The sequence below is a fragment of the Protopterus annectens genome, chromosome 5.part0 (genome assembly GCF_019279795.1).
Source record: "Protopterus annectens isolate FY-2018-M chromosome 5.part0, PAN1.0, whole genome shotgun sequence".
Classification (NCBI taxonomy): domain Eukaryota; kingdom Metazoa; phylum Chordata; order Ceratodontiformes; family Protopteridae; genus Protopterus; species Protopterus annectens.
In genome coordinates, this window is record NC_056735.1 from 311,763,436 (window position 1) to 311,777,859 (window position 14,424).

Below are 14,424 nucleotides of genomic sequence, written 5' to 3' on the forward strand. Positions count from 1 at the left end.
TGGGTGTTAGCACCTTGAAGGGATGACATGCACCACTCTGAAGGAGATAGTGTGGCAAACAAACTACTTCACACTTAGAAGTGGGCAGAGAATCCCCATTGCAGAGTAAACATGACTAGAGTGTGGCATTATTCTGCAGTTGTTGTTTTGATGTGCATCTGTCTCTATTAGCATTACCTTACACTGTCATATCACACATTATCCTATCTGCTCAGTTATCTCCCAACAAGTGTTGAATAGGTCTTTCAAATCCAACAAGATGTAAGTGATAAAAGACCACTGAAGGCCAGCTGAATCCCTGCTGCAAGAAGGGGGGAACCAAAGGCAGTTGAACATCCAGGTCTGTTTAAATTCAGAGTCATGCTCATATGAGACAGCTTGCTAGATAGTTACTAACAAGCACAATGGGTTGCATTCAAACAAACATCTTGTTCATAAGACTAAGTGCTGCAGTGGGGTGTCTCTCCATTCTCTCTCAAAGCCAACTGCTGAAAAAGGATGGGTATTTAATCACCTGAAAGAAAAGGTTTTAGAGGCCAACAGAGCCAACATAGATATTTAGCTGGCAGGGGCACTGGATAAGATCCAACCCATGTATCTCCTACCTTTATCCATTTAGAATGGGAATCTCATGCTGATTCTGGACATTCTCTATCACAGCCACTTTCTGCATTTTGAAACTGGGTCACAAGCTTCTCCCTAAACCTTTTGTAGGTAGCCTGGTTGGAATTTGGCATAGAAAGTAAAACGTGATACTGTGCTTCTTCCCTAGGCAACTGACAGAGCTATTATTCTGTTCATGATGACTACAGTAATACTTTGAAGGTGTCTGCTTTTTAGGGTTCAGACAAAGTAAAATAAAGTTATGTTGCTTACCATAAATGTGGATGTTCAAGTGTTTTCACTCTTGCAGGAATAACTTTACTGGAAAGGCTCACCCAGACTCTACTACAGTTTGCTGTGAGGGAAAAGTTAGTTTGCTTTTTATTTCTAGTATTTTGCATTACTTTATTGCCTTTTTCTATTTTTGTATACTGTGATTTGTTTTCTTTACACTGTTTTTTACTTGTATTCTGCTTTTAACTGCATATTGAAAAGAGATCACAGCTCTGTCTCTTGTGAGTCAGACAGAAATTTTTCCCACCTGGTTACTGTTGTGTTCTTAACCACCGTCTTTCTAGATGCCTGCCCCTTATGTTAATTTGACCATATATCTAATTTCCTCTCTGCTTTTACTGGCTGGTGTGAGAAAGCACAAAATTATCATTTTGTGAAATCACTCCCCTTCAACTACTTAAATTTATTGGCCATCCTACTGTATTCCATAGTACGAGAATACAAAAGTGACCACCCCCTTTCAGTCTATCTTGCTGTTTTAAAAATAGTGACTTTCCACTAAAACTTAACTTTTTAGACTGGTAAAACTTAAGTTACCCACTTTCACATCTAACTCCACTAGTGCACACTGCAGTGTTTAGGATAAACCATTTTTTCATCTTATCTTTAAGCATCTATTGCAAGACCACCAGTTACTGGAGAGCCCACATTCTGCCTCTCAGTAGTCATCTTGGGATTAGTGCTTCTGGTTTCTCCTGGTGAGAGAAGGAGTGCAGTTACTTTATTTCCTGGAAAATGCTGATCACCAGAAAGCTTAATAACTGTTTTATAGGTGACAGCTTGGAATCTGTGCTTATATTCTGATCCTGGTGAGAGTAGGAGCAGAGTGCATTGATTCCTGACTCTTTCTGGTTGGAGAGTAACTGTCTGTGCTTAAAGTACCTGACTGGTCTGGTTGCTATTCGAGGCATCTACCAGAAAAAGGCTATGAGCCTGCAGACCCTTGCATCATCTGGGACAAGACTGTGGATCACCAAACAGGCTGTGGCCTGCTTCTCTTCTTGGGATTGGTATTAATATTTTGCTTCTGGTGAGAGAAGAAGCAAAGGAGTATTGCATCCCAACAGAGTGAAGCTGTGCTGAGACCAGCATTAGTAGTAGCCAGGCAGTAGCCATTCATGCAACTCCACTCTTTTCATCATTCTTGACAAGTAATTCTTTATTTTTCAGTAAGTACTGCTTGACTTCTTTCTAACTTCAGAATATCTGCCTAAATACTTCATCCTTAAATTTTCAGGGTCTATGTATTAATGTCCCCACAAGTGTTTGGCAGTGCTCTGTACAGACTCAGACACCTTGAGTGACAATTTTCCTGTAAAAGGAATATATAAGGAAACAGCTCCAGTACTTAGTAATAATGACCATTCCCTCATGGCATGTCTAAAGGTCAGTTCCCTGTGCTTTCTCCTTGTAACCTGGTGAACTTGGGCATTCTGAGGCAGTGTAGCAACTGCCTCATGTACACAGACAATCCTTTCCTCTTACCTCGCAACACTCAGACTTGTGAGAGATGCATTTACATATCCAAACTGGAAGCCATGTACTCTCAAACCAAGACTGGAATAGCTGGTCAAGAGGAGAAGGTCAACACCTGCACCACACCACATGCAACACACAGCCCTCCAGAACACCCACAATCACAGCTCTCACATAAAAAATCAAACCAAACACCCACTTTTGTGGAGGCTCTCAATAGAAATCTACCCAAACAGCAGAGACCTCCAAGGCAGAAACGCACTCTACCACCACAACACAGCACAAACCACAAGACACATAGCTCACCTACACAGTGTGCCCCTCAACCTAAGCCCCTAAGGCAAAACAGCTTGCCCAACACACTAATCATAGGAGACTCGATAGTGAGGCACACTGATATCCCACTCACTAGGCTGAATAAGGAGAAGGTAACAGTCAGCTGTCTATCGGGTGCCAGAATCAGACACATAACACACGCACTCAGGTCACTCCGCAACAAGAACAAGTATGATTCTGTCACTGTCCATGTGGGTGTGAATGACCTGAGAAGCACCTCCCTGGACTATATGAAAAGAGACATGGAGAAGCTCTTGGATTATGTGGCCCAGGCAGGTATGACCCTAGCCTTGAGCAGCATCCTACCATTGCCCAGAATGATACCGCAGTACAAGCAGAAAATTATTGACTTCAACAATTGGCTAAGTTTCTGGTGTCATTCTAAGGGGATCCACTATCTGTCTGCTTGGGATGATATGACTGACAGATCTCGATGCTTTGCCAGAGATGGCCTGCATCTGTCACCCCTGGGTTTCCGGATACTGGCTAAGGCTCCTGCCACCTCTGATAGTGCCTTTTTTAGGCTATGTTCCAAAGACCAAATTACCACCGTAACAGCTGTAAATAAATGCAAGCCGCACTTGCTCGAAGCACTCTTCAAAATGGAGAACATCGACATTTGTGCTGTAATGGAGACCTGGTTTAAAGCAGCAGAAAGCACCCTTGTGCTACCAGGCTATAACTCATTCCACACCTTGCAACCCCAGAACATGGACCGAAGATCCAAAGGTGGTGGTGTCTCCATATTCATAAAGGATATGCACACCTTCAGACTAGTAAGCCCAGCATAACGCATCTGAGATACTTCAGGTACAACTAACATTGGGTAAGACGGAGATTCAGGATGTAACCTGCTATAGGTCCCCATCCATGTCCCAAGACTCTCACTCCATGTTCCTAAGCTCCCTGGAACTTCAACTACCCCTCCATTAACTGGGAAAATTACTCATGCATCAATAACTTGGCCCAACGCTTCCCGGAATTCATCAATTCCAATGCCCTGGACCAGCTCATTCTTACACCATTAGAGGAAACAACAACAACCTTGACCTGGTTACTACTAACATGGGCGACCATTGCTATACACCAACAGTCAATTCCTCCCTGGTTAGATCCGACCACAAACTAATCACCATGGAAATCCACATCTCACCCACACTCCCTACAAAGGTAATCATCATGAAAAACATCTCCAAAGCTGACTTTGGGCTCTTAAAACAGAGGTGGCTAACTTCATGGCACCCATGTCAATGGAAAATAGATGCATGACTGCCAAATCATACATAAATGCATGGAACTAGCCATGCCCAACAGAACCAAGACACACTCTTCAAAAAAAAAAAAAAAAAAAAAACTAATCTGGTGGTCCCCCTGCCATTAGTAAACTCTACAACAGAAGAAGAAACTGTTGCAGGAAAAGGTGAAGTCCCAAGACTGGAAAAACTCCCTTATTAGCCTCAACAAAAGTTGAGATTCCTCATCAAAACCTCTAAAGCCAGCTATGAAGGCAGAATTGCGGCATCCACTAAAAACAACCACAAAGCCTTCTATAGCTATATCAAGAATCTCCACGGCAATACCCAGGTTTGCCCTGAGTTACTGCACAATGGTACCTCCTATACTGAGCCAACAGATATTGCCAACATACTGGCTGACAGATTCAGTGCCAACTTTACCTCTCTCTCTAACCCCCTAAAGGACCAATCACAATACCGGAGGAATGCCAAGCACCCAGCATTACTGCACAGGTTAAAGCTGCATTGTCCAAGGCCAAGAATACAGCTTCCATTGGACCTGACAATATCCCTGGATGTGTTCTACATAAAATGAACTACAAAGTGAACTGGCACCACATCTGCATACCCTGTTCAGTCACAGCCTCACCTCAGGCTTTGTCCTTACTGAATGGTGCACTGCTACAGTCATCCCTCTCCATAAAGGGGGAGTGACTACAGACCCTGGGAATTATCACCCCATTAGCCTGACGAGTCTGATATGTAATGCTATGGACTGCATCATCATGGACCTAATTAAAAAGGATATAGGGAATCTCCAAACTCTACATCCCATGTAATTTGGTTTTCTGAAAGGTAGATCATGCCTGTTCAACCTAGTTGACTTCTTTGAGTCAGTCACCAGAGCTGTGGATGAGTGCAAGGCAGTTCATACAGCCTGCCTCGATCTGGCCAAGGCCTTTGATACCATTTCCCACTTAGGAATTATTGATAAACTCACCAAATTAGGCATCAACCCCTATATCACTAGGTGGGTTGCAAACTGGCTCACAGATAGAACCTGCAATGTGAAAGTAGTGGACTCCAAGTCAGACTGCCGACCAGTCAGGAGTGGAGTCCCACAAGGATCGGTTCTGAGTCCTCTCTTGTTTGGCATCTACTTCTCAGAAGTCCAGGCCAACACGAGGTAGTCTGGCTGACCAAGTCTGCAGACAACTGCAAGCTGGGAGCCATTATTAACTACCCAAGTGATGTAGAAATCTTATAGAAAGGCCTCACTGAGACCAATGACTGTTGTCGAAACCATGGCCCTAAGCTTAATGCCAAAAAATGCATCGTCATCCTCTTTGGGAAAAACTCAGTTCCCACTAATTACCACATCGATGGGAGCCCACTGAACACTGAAGGTGTTACAAGAGATTTGGGGACACAGGTTGACAGCAACCTCTCCTTCGACCACAACATTGTCACTGTGGTCAGAAAGTCCTTCTATGTGGCACATCTCATTACCAAGGGTTTTGCATCCAGGAAGAAAGAGATCATCATTTCTCTCTACTCTTCCCTCATTAGGCCAGTCATCGAGTATAATGCCCCATTTGGCATGTACCTCACTAGATGCATTCAACAGCTGGAAAGGCCACAAAAGTACTTCATGAAAAGGATCCTAGGCCTTAAACACATGTCCTACATGGACAGACTCAAAAAACTCCAGCTATTCTCTGTCTCATATCTTCTAATCTGCTTGACTTACAAAGCTATGTCTGACACAGCTCTGTTAGAAATGCTACATCTAAAGAAATCCCAGTCCCTCTGTACCACATGCTCCAGAGTCCTCAACCTCATTACCACAATCAAAAGAGCATGCTGGAGGGATGGGTTCATAATCCAGAGACTGCCCATGCTCTGGAATAGACTTCCCATACATGTCAAGCAGAGCACCTCACTGGCCCTCTTCAAGAGAAATCTTGATGAGTGGAAATAGAAAGTTCACCCTGGGGATCACTCTAGTGGCTCTACTTGATAGAGGCACTGGGAACTAACGTCGGGTGGCACGATGCCAGGGCACTTCTATGGGCTATGCTTGTAAAGGCTCCAGGGCCATTAGCCTAGTACACACCTATGGACCTATGAACTACATGGGGATTTCCTGCTAAGGAAGCCCTTGGCCAATCACAGCAGCAGATACATTAATCTCCTCCCCCAGACCCAACAGATGCTCTCCCCTCTAACATCATGGTATAAGTGGTACCATATTCTGAAGTATTTCTGTTTGTCCTCCCAGGACTGAAGCTCTACTCTCCAAGCTCTGATTAGGAGTAAAAAATACCCATACTGTCCCCAGAAGGGTATGGTTAGGGAGACCTGAAGGGAAAGCTCAATGGGGAGGAGGCCTGCAAGGGAAGAAAAAGGGATGCCCATCTCAACTCATAGCTAAAATAAAGGGAATGGAGGTAGGGAACGACTACTGTAACAGAGAAGAAATTAACATCTACATTTTTGGTAAGCAGACATAACTGTACTATGGTCATAGTGTTTTACTGTTGCTGTCATAACGCCTTGGGAAGATTTCCAAAGTTGACGGATGGGTGGATGTAGGGATGAAGCTAGGAGGAAGAAAGAAGGTCCTGCAGAACTGCAGAGGCAAAACCTGCTCTGGCTCTAGAAGACGATAAGTTGTACTGTTTGATAAAGTTGTGGAGTAATGATCAGATGGCTGCCTCCAGAACTTATTTGGTGGGCAATCATCTGATGAAAACACCTGTAGTAGCTTTGGCTCTGGTGGAATGAGTTATAATTTGATCTTGCACCTTCTTGCCATGGTGCCTGCAACAAAACCTGATCCACTTCAAAATGGTTTGTTTGCAAACAGGTTAATCCAATTTATTTGGTACAAAAGCCACAAAAAGTTGATCTGGCATTCTGAAATTTTTAGTTTTGTCCAGGCAATATCTGAGATACCCGTGTGCTTCCAGGGAGTGTAAAATCCTTTCTCCTCTGCTCTGTGGGTTTGGGAAGAAGGCAGGGAGATGCATGGTCTGATTCAAGAAGAGTTTGGACACCACCTTTGGCATAAAAATGGAATTAGTTCTCTGAAAGACCCTGCCTAGATGAAATCTTAGGAATGGCTCTCTACACATCAGTGCATGTAATTCCAAGATTCTTCGAGAAGAGCTGATAGCCACTAAGAATGCAGTTTTCCAAAATAAGAACTTGATTACTGCAGAGACTACTAGCTCAAATTGTGGCAGGATGAGCTTCTCAAGCACAGAGTTGAGGTCCCAGGAAGGAGCAGGGGGTCCCCTTGGATGGCGTTAAGTGTATGATGTCTTTATGAAACTATCATGGGTTTTGAAAACAGAAGAGATTATATGGGCAGGTAAGCCAAAATGGCAGAAGCATGTATTTTAATGGAGGAATAATGGAGACCTCTTGTGAATCTGAAAAGTTTAGTTAGATAGTTTAGAACCAAGTGTAGATTAGCTAGCAGAGGCTGATGACCCCTATTCGGGCACCACACAGTAAATAAATCTCCACCATACAGTAACTAAATCTCTTCCATTTTCAGATGTATGATTTCCTAGTGTTGGGTTTCCTGGCTATTTTAAGGCAGCTAAAATGTCTTTGTTGAATAGCTGACCCTGAGGGAGAAGCATCAAACTGCAGAGGCTGCAAACTTCAAGGTGGACATGTCGGGATGTATGGTGGCTTCCTTGTCCTGGGTCAAGGGGTTCATCTCATGTGGAAGCAGCCAGGGTTCTTGTGTGCTCAAGCTGAGTAACAGAGGAAGCCAATTCTGTCTTAGTCAAATCACCCCTGACCCTTCCTCCCCAATCATTATCACCTGGGGATGACCAGTATAGGAGGAAAAGCATACAGAAACAGAATTGTTCATGGGAAGGAGAAGGCATCCATCCTCTAAGCCTGGTTGTCTTTGACCCTTGAGCAATAATTTATCTGCTTGTTTTCTTTTTAGGTAAAATCGTCTACGTCTGGCACAACCCACAATCATTCATGATGGTCTGAAACAGAACTGCACAGGTGGTCTGCCAGATCGGTGCTCTCTCCTTGGAGGTACTCTGCTATCAGGTGCAATCCAATTTCTTGTGTCATCTACCAGAACTGCATTACTAGGCAGCAAAGTGGGGTAGGCATGGGTACCTACGTGCTTGTTTATGTACCATATAACTGTGGTGTTTTCTGTCTTTAACAAAAGGGGCATCCAATTTCCATAACTGTTTGAATGCCGTCATGCCCCTATTTACTGCCATGATTTTCTTTTGAATGATATCGCTCTGGAGAAATGATGTGTTGCATCATACTTGTACCTGAAAACTCCCCAACTGCAAGCCTCAGGCAAGAGATAAGGTCCACATATCCCTTAGGTACCATTGAATTTTTCTCATGTTAAGCTTGGCAAGAGGAGTCATCAGCATGTAGGAAGCTGTGATTCCCAATGCCAGAAGGACCTCTCCAGCTGTCATCAATATTTGCTGATGCAGTTACTGGAAGTATTTGGTCAGGAAAATAACTTTTTCTTGTGAAAGAAAGGCCACTTGTTCTTTCCGTGTCTAGCAGGACTCCTACAACCACCACTTTGTGAGAAGAGGTTAGACTAGATTTCCATAAGTACAAGAAGAAACTCAGACTTCAGAAGTAGGCCATGGTCAGATTCAGAGAGGCCTGTTGCTCCTCTATGGATTTTTCTTGGATTAGGCAATCATCTAGATATCTGTAGATTTGAAGGCCCAAGTCCTGCAGTAGGCAACTACTAGAGCCAGACATTTTGTGAACACTGTGGGAGCAGTGGATAAGCCAAAAGGTGATGCACAAAACTGGAAGTTGTTGCCATCTGTCCTGAAATGGAGATACCTTCTCTGGACCTTTGTTACAGGCACGTGGAAGAAGACATCCTTTAGACAGGAAAGTTGTGTAAAATCTTACCATAACCATAGATGTCCTCCTCTTCTATATTGCAGTACTCTACTTGTGGGTTTACCCTTCTTCCTCTCCAGTTCGTCTGGCCAGGTTTCCAAAGATTTAGTCCCTCTTGGTGCATCGGACATCTGACGTGGCTACTGGAATGTGGGCCATAAAAGTGACGTCTGTAGGCACCAGCTCTCAGAACCCCAAAGAAAGCCCCACTCGGAGCCAGTCCTGAAGGGCACAGGTTGCCCATTATCACTCAAAAGAGCAAGTGCGATCCTACGAGAGGGGAGGTGGGTGGGAAGGAATACTGCAACATGGAAGAGAAGGACATCTATGGTTATGGTAAGATTTTACACAACTTTCCTATGTCCTTCTATTCCGGTGTTGCCATATTCTATTTGTGGGTGAGTACCAAAGCTCACTGAAGCATGGGAGGTGGTCTAGTGGCAGTTTCCAGGAAACCATGAAGGATAGCCCTGGCAAATCCTGCCCTAGCCCTGGAGATATGGTCCAGTTTGTAGTGTTTGGTGAAACTGTGAACGGAGGACCAAGTGGCTGCCACCAGAATAGAGTTCATGTCTAACACTTTAAGGAAGGCTCCAGATGAAGCCATAGCTCTGGTGGAATGGGGCTTGACATTGCCCTGCAAAGTCTTGCCATGGTGTAGGTAATGGAAGGAAATGGCCCAAGAGATCCAGACCAAAATAGTTTGTTTGCTCACAGGTTTCTCCAGGGCCCTGGGGTGAAAGGAGACAAACAGCAGGTCTGACTTCCTAAATGGTTTGGTTTTGTGTAAATAAAACCTAAGTTGTCTAAGGATGTCAAGGGAATGAAGTACTCTCTCACTATCTCCCTGTGGGCTAGGAAAGTAGGTGGGAAAGTGGACAGCCTGGTTCAAGGATAAGTCATTCACTACTTTGGGAATGAAGGATGGGTTTGTCCTAAGGGTCACCCTGTCCATGTGGAAAATGAGGAAGGGTGGACTAGCCATAAGAGCCTGTAGTTCCAAAACCCTTCTGGCAGAAGTCAGAGCTATCAACAAAACAGTTTTCCATGTGCAAAACTTCAAGGGTGCCTTGTCTGCTGGTTCAAAATGAGATAGGGTAAGTTTCTCTAGGACATAGTTCAGATTCCAAGGAGGTGGGTAAGGTTTCTTGGGAGTTCCTCATGTGCAGTACCCCTTTGAGAAAAAGTTTGGTGGTAAGCCTGGAGGTAAGGGGTGGATCCAGGGGGAGGCAGGCAGAGATAGCAGACAGGTGTGCCTTCAAAAAGGAGTAAGAGAAACATGTCTGCATAAGCTCACACAAGTATGACAGGATTAGAGGTACATCGCTTTCCAGCAGATCCAGCTATTTTTTATGACACCAGATGGAAAACCATCTCCATTTTGAGATATAAGATTTTCTACTGTTAGGTTTCCTAGCCTCCCGCAGGACAGTGAGCACATCCTCATTATAAAGGTGTCGGAAGGGAATTAGAACCCTATCTGCCACAGTGTGAAGCAGAGGGACTGCCACTATGGGTGGATCTGGGTCCCCTTTTCCTGTGTGATTAGGTCCACTGAGGGAGGTAACTTGTGGTGATTGCCCTTGGACAGGTGTAAGAGAAGGGGGAACCAATGCAGTCTTGGACAGTAGGGAGTAACCAATAAGATTTTGGGTGAATCCTGCTGAATCTTCAGCAGGACCTTTTGAATGAGTGGGAAGGGGGGAAATGCATACAGGAATTTCCCCTTCCATGTTATTGAGAAGGCATCTGTTGCTACTGCCTTGGGGTCTGGTGTTTTGGTGCAGAACCCAGGAAGTTACCCTTTTATGGAGGAAGCAAACAGGTCTATTTGTGGAATACCCCACCTGTGGACCAGTTCTATGAATACATCTTTCTGCAGCATCCATTTATGGTTGTTTGAGATGGTTCTCCTTAGGTGGTCTGCCTGGGAGTTGTGTAGGGATGGAATGTAAGCTGCCTGGAGGGAAATCCCCTGAGAGGTAGCTAGGTCCCAAACCTGCAGAGCTAGTCTGCATAGGAGGTAGGACTTGGTTCCTTCCTGCTTGTTCAGATACCAGAGCACTGTGGTGTTGTTTGTGAATATCTTCAGAAGACCATGCTCTAGGTAGGGTTCATAGGTAGGTACTAGGCTATTGGCCCTAGGGCCTATATAAGCCTAGCCAAAAGGTACCCTGGCTTTCGCCACCCAAGAAAATTTTTTCCTGTGCCACTGTCTAGCAGAGCCACAGAAGTGATCCTGGGGGTGAATTTCCTATCTCCCATCCAATCATCAAGATTTTTCTTGAACAGTGCTAATGAGGAGCTTTGTTTGATAGAGATAGGCAGTTTGTTTCAGAGTATAGGAAGTCTCTGGGAAAGGAATCTATCCCTCCAGCATGTTCTGTTTATTGTGGTGACAAGATTTAGGTCCCTAGAGCGTGTAGCTTGTAGGGATTGGGATTTCTTTAAGTGGAGCATGTCTAAAAGCTCTGGGTTTGACATAGCTTTGTGTGTTAGGCAGAGATCGCCTCTGAGTAGGCGATATGCGACTGAGTAAAGCTGCAGTTTTTTGAGACGATCTGCATAGGGTATCTGTTTGAGGCCGGTAATCCTCTTTGTGAGGTATTTCTGTGGCCTTTCCAGTTGTTGTAGATGTCTTGTGAGGTACATACCAAAAGGGGCATTGTACTCTATAATGGGTCTAATGAATGACGAGTAGAGGGGAACAATTACCTCTTTTTTCCTGGATGAGAAACCTTTTGTGATTAGGTGTGCCACGTAGAAGGATTTCCTGACTACTGTGGCGATGTGATTATCAAAGGAGAGACTACTGTCCACCGGTGTCCCAAGGTCTCTTATCACACTTTCGGTGTTAAGTAGACTACTGCCTATGTGGTAGCTCATGAGTACAGAGTTTTTACCGAAAGGGATGACAATGCACTTTTTGGCATTGAGCTTGAGGCCATGGCTTTGACACCAGGCATCTGTCTCAGTGAGGCCCTTTTGTAGGATGTCCACATCTTTTGGGGTTTTGATTATGGCTCCTAATTTGCAGTCATCTGCAAACTTCGTTAGCCACACACCTTCTGTGTTAGCCTGTACTTCAGAGAAGTAGATACCAAATAGGAGAGGACCCAGAACTGAACCCTGTGGTACTCCTCTTGTCACTGGTCTGAAGTTGGATTTGGAGTCTGCTACTTTCACAGTGTGGGTTCTGTCAGTGAGCCAGTTGGCAAACCATCTTGTGACATTGGGATTTATACCTAGTTTAGTGAGTTTATCTACAACTCCATAGTGGGGGGTGGTATCAAAAGCCTTGGCGAGATCTAGATAGGCAGTGTGAACCACCTTACCCTCATCTATGGCTTTGGTGACTGCTTCAAAAAAGTCTATCAGGTTTAGGAGACATGATCTGCCTTCTACAAACCTGAACTGGGTGGGGTCCTGAGTTTGGAGATTACCAATGTCATTGTTTATAAGTTCCATGATGATACGTTCCATAGCCTTGTAGACCAGGCTTGTTAGGCTAATGGGGCGGTAGTTTTTGGGGTCTGTGGTGGCTCCCCCTTTGTGGAGTGGGATAACCGTCACTGTACACCCTTCAGTGGGCACATAGCCTGAGGTGAGGCTATGACTGAACATGATATTTAGGTGGGGTGCCAATTCGTTCTGTAGTTCATGTAGAACACAGCCTGGGATGTTGTCAGGTCCCAATGGATGCTGTGTTCTTGGCTTTGGATAGTGTGTGTTTTACCTGTGCAGCTGTGATTACAGGAACTTTGCATTCTTCTGGTATAGAGATGGGCCCTTTAGCGGATGACAGGGGGGTAAAGTTAGCACTGAACCTATCTGCTAGGATGTTGGCAATATCAGTTGGTTCTGTACATTTAGTGCCATTGTGCTGTAACTCGGAGCAGATCTGAGTGTTGCCATTGAGATTCTTGACATAGCTATGGAATGCTTTGTGGTTGTCTTTAGAGTCAGTGGCAATTTTGTTTTCATAACTAGCTTTGGAGGATTTTATGAGGATTCTCAGATTCTTACTGAGGCTGACCAGGGAGTTTCTCCAATCATGGGATTTTACTCTTTTTTGCAACAGCTTCTTTCTTCTGTTGTAGAGCTTGTTTATGGCAGGGGACCACCAGATCGGCTTCCTTTTTTTGGAGGACATCTTGGTTCTGTTAGGGATTGCACGATCCATGCACTCGTGTAAGTGCTTATAAAGTGCATTTGTGTAGGATTCAGCAGCCATACCTCTATTGACCGTCAGCATGGGTGTCGTGAAGTTTGCCACTTCTGTCTTAAGAAGTGTGAAGTTGGCTTTGGAGAATTTTTTTACTGTGGTTTCCCTAATGGGGGGTGGGGGAGGGATGTGGATGTCTAGGGTGATTAGCTTGTGGTCGGATCTGACCAACGAGGAAATGACCTCTGGTGTGGAACACCGGTTGCCCATGTTGGTAATGACCAGGTCTAGGATATTGCTGCCCCTGGTGGGGGTGTGGATAAGCTAATCCAAGGCATTGGAATTTATGAATTCCAGAAAACATTGAGCACAAGTGTCGGTGTACATGAGTAGTTTTCCCAGTTAATGGTAGGGTAGTTGAAATTGCCCATTATTAGGGTGTTAGGTTGTACCCTAATATTTTCCAGTGCATCAAGAAATGAGGAGTGGGAATTCTGGGGCATGGTGGGGGATCTGTAGCAAGCTACAATTTGGATTGCGGTCTTGCCCAGAGTTAGTTGCACTTGGATAATCTCGGATGCATTATGCTGAGCAACTAGCCTGGAAGTGTGGATATCCTTAATGAATATGAACACGCCTCCGCCTTTAGTGTTTCGGTCCAGGTTAGGTGGCCAAAAGGTGTGGTATGAATTACAGCCTGGTAATGCAAGGGTACTCTCTGGAGCCTTGAACGAGGTCTCTGTCACTGCACAGATGTCGATGTTCCCCATTTTAAGGAGTGCCTCGAGTGAGTGCATTTTGAGGTTTAGACTTCTAGCGTTGAGTAGCAATACCCTCAGATTCTTCTTGCTTGTACCTGTTACGGTAGTGAATTTATCATTTGAACCTTGCCTAAAAAAGACACTATATGGGTGGCTAGAGCCTTTGCCAGTATCCGGAATCCCAGGGGCGACAGGTGCAGGCCATCTCTGGCAAAGCATCGTGGTTTGTTAATCATGTCATCCCAGGCAGACAGATACTGGATCCCCTTAGAATGACACCAGAAGCTTAGCCAATTGTTGAAGTCAATCATTTTGTCCTTGTACTGTGATATCATTCTGGGTGATGGCAGAATGCTACTCAGGGCTAGGGTCATACCTGCCTGGGCTACAAGATCGGACAGCTCCTCCATGTCCCTTTTCATGTAGTCCAGGGAGGTTGGTCTCAGGTCATTCACACCAACATGGACAATGACAGAGTCATATTTGTACTTGTTGTGGAGTGACCTGAGTGCATGCGTTATGTGGCGGATCCTGGCACCCGACAGGCAGCTGACAGTAACTTCCTCCTTGTTTAGCCTGGTGAGTGGAACATCAGTGTGCCTGACTATAGAGTCACCTATGA

The 14,424-nt window shown here is 44.8% G+C and overlaps 1 protein-coding gene across 1 annotated transcript in view; it reads right to left on the reverse strand.

The window, feature by feature from the left end:
- Positions 1 to 14,424, reverse strand: part of ACOT9 (acyl-CoA thioesterase 9) — an 825,297-nt gene that overhangs the window by 307,705 nt on the left and 503,168 nt on the right. The gene's annotated exons all lie outside the window — the stretch shown is intronic.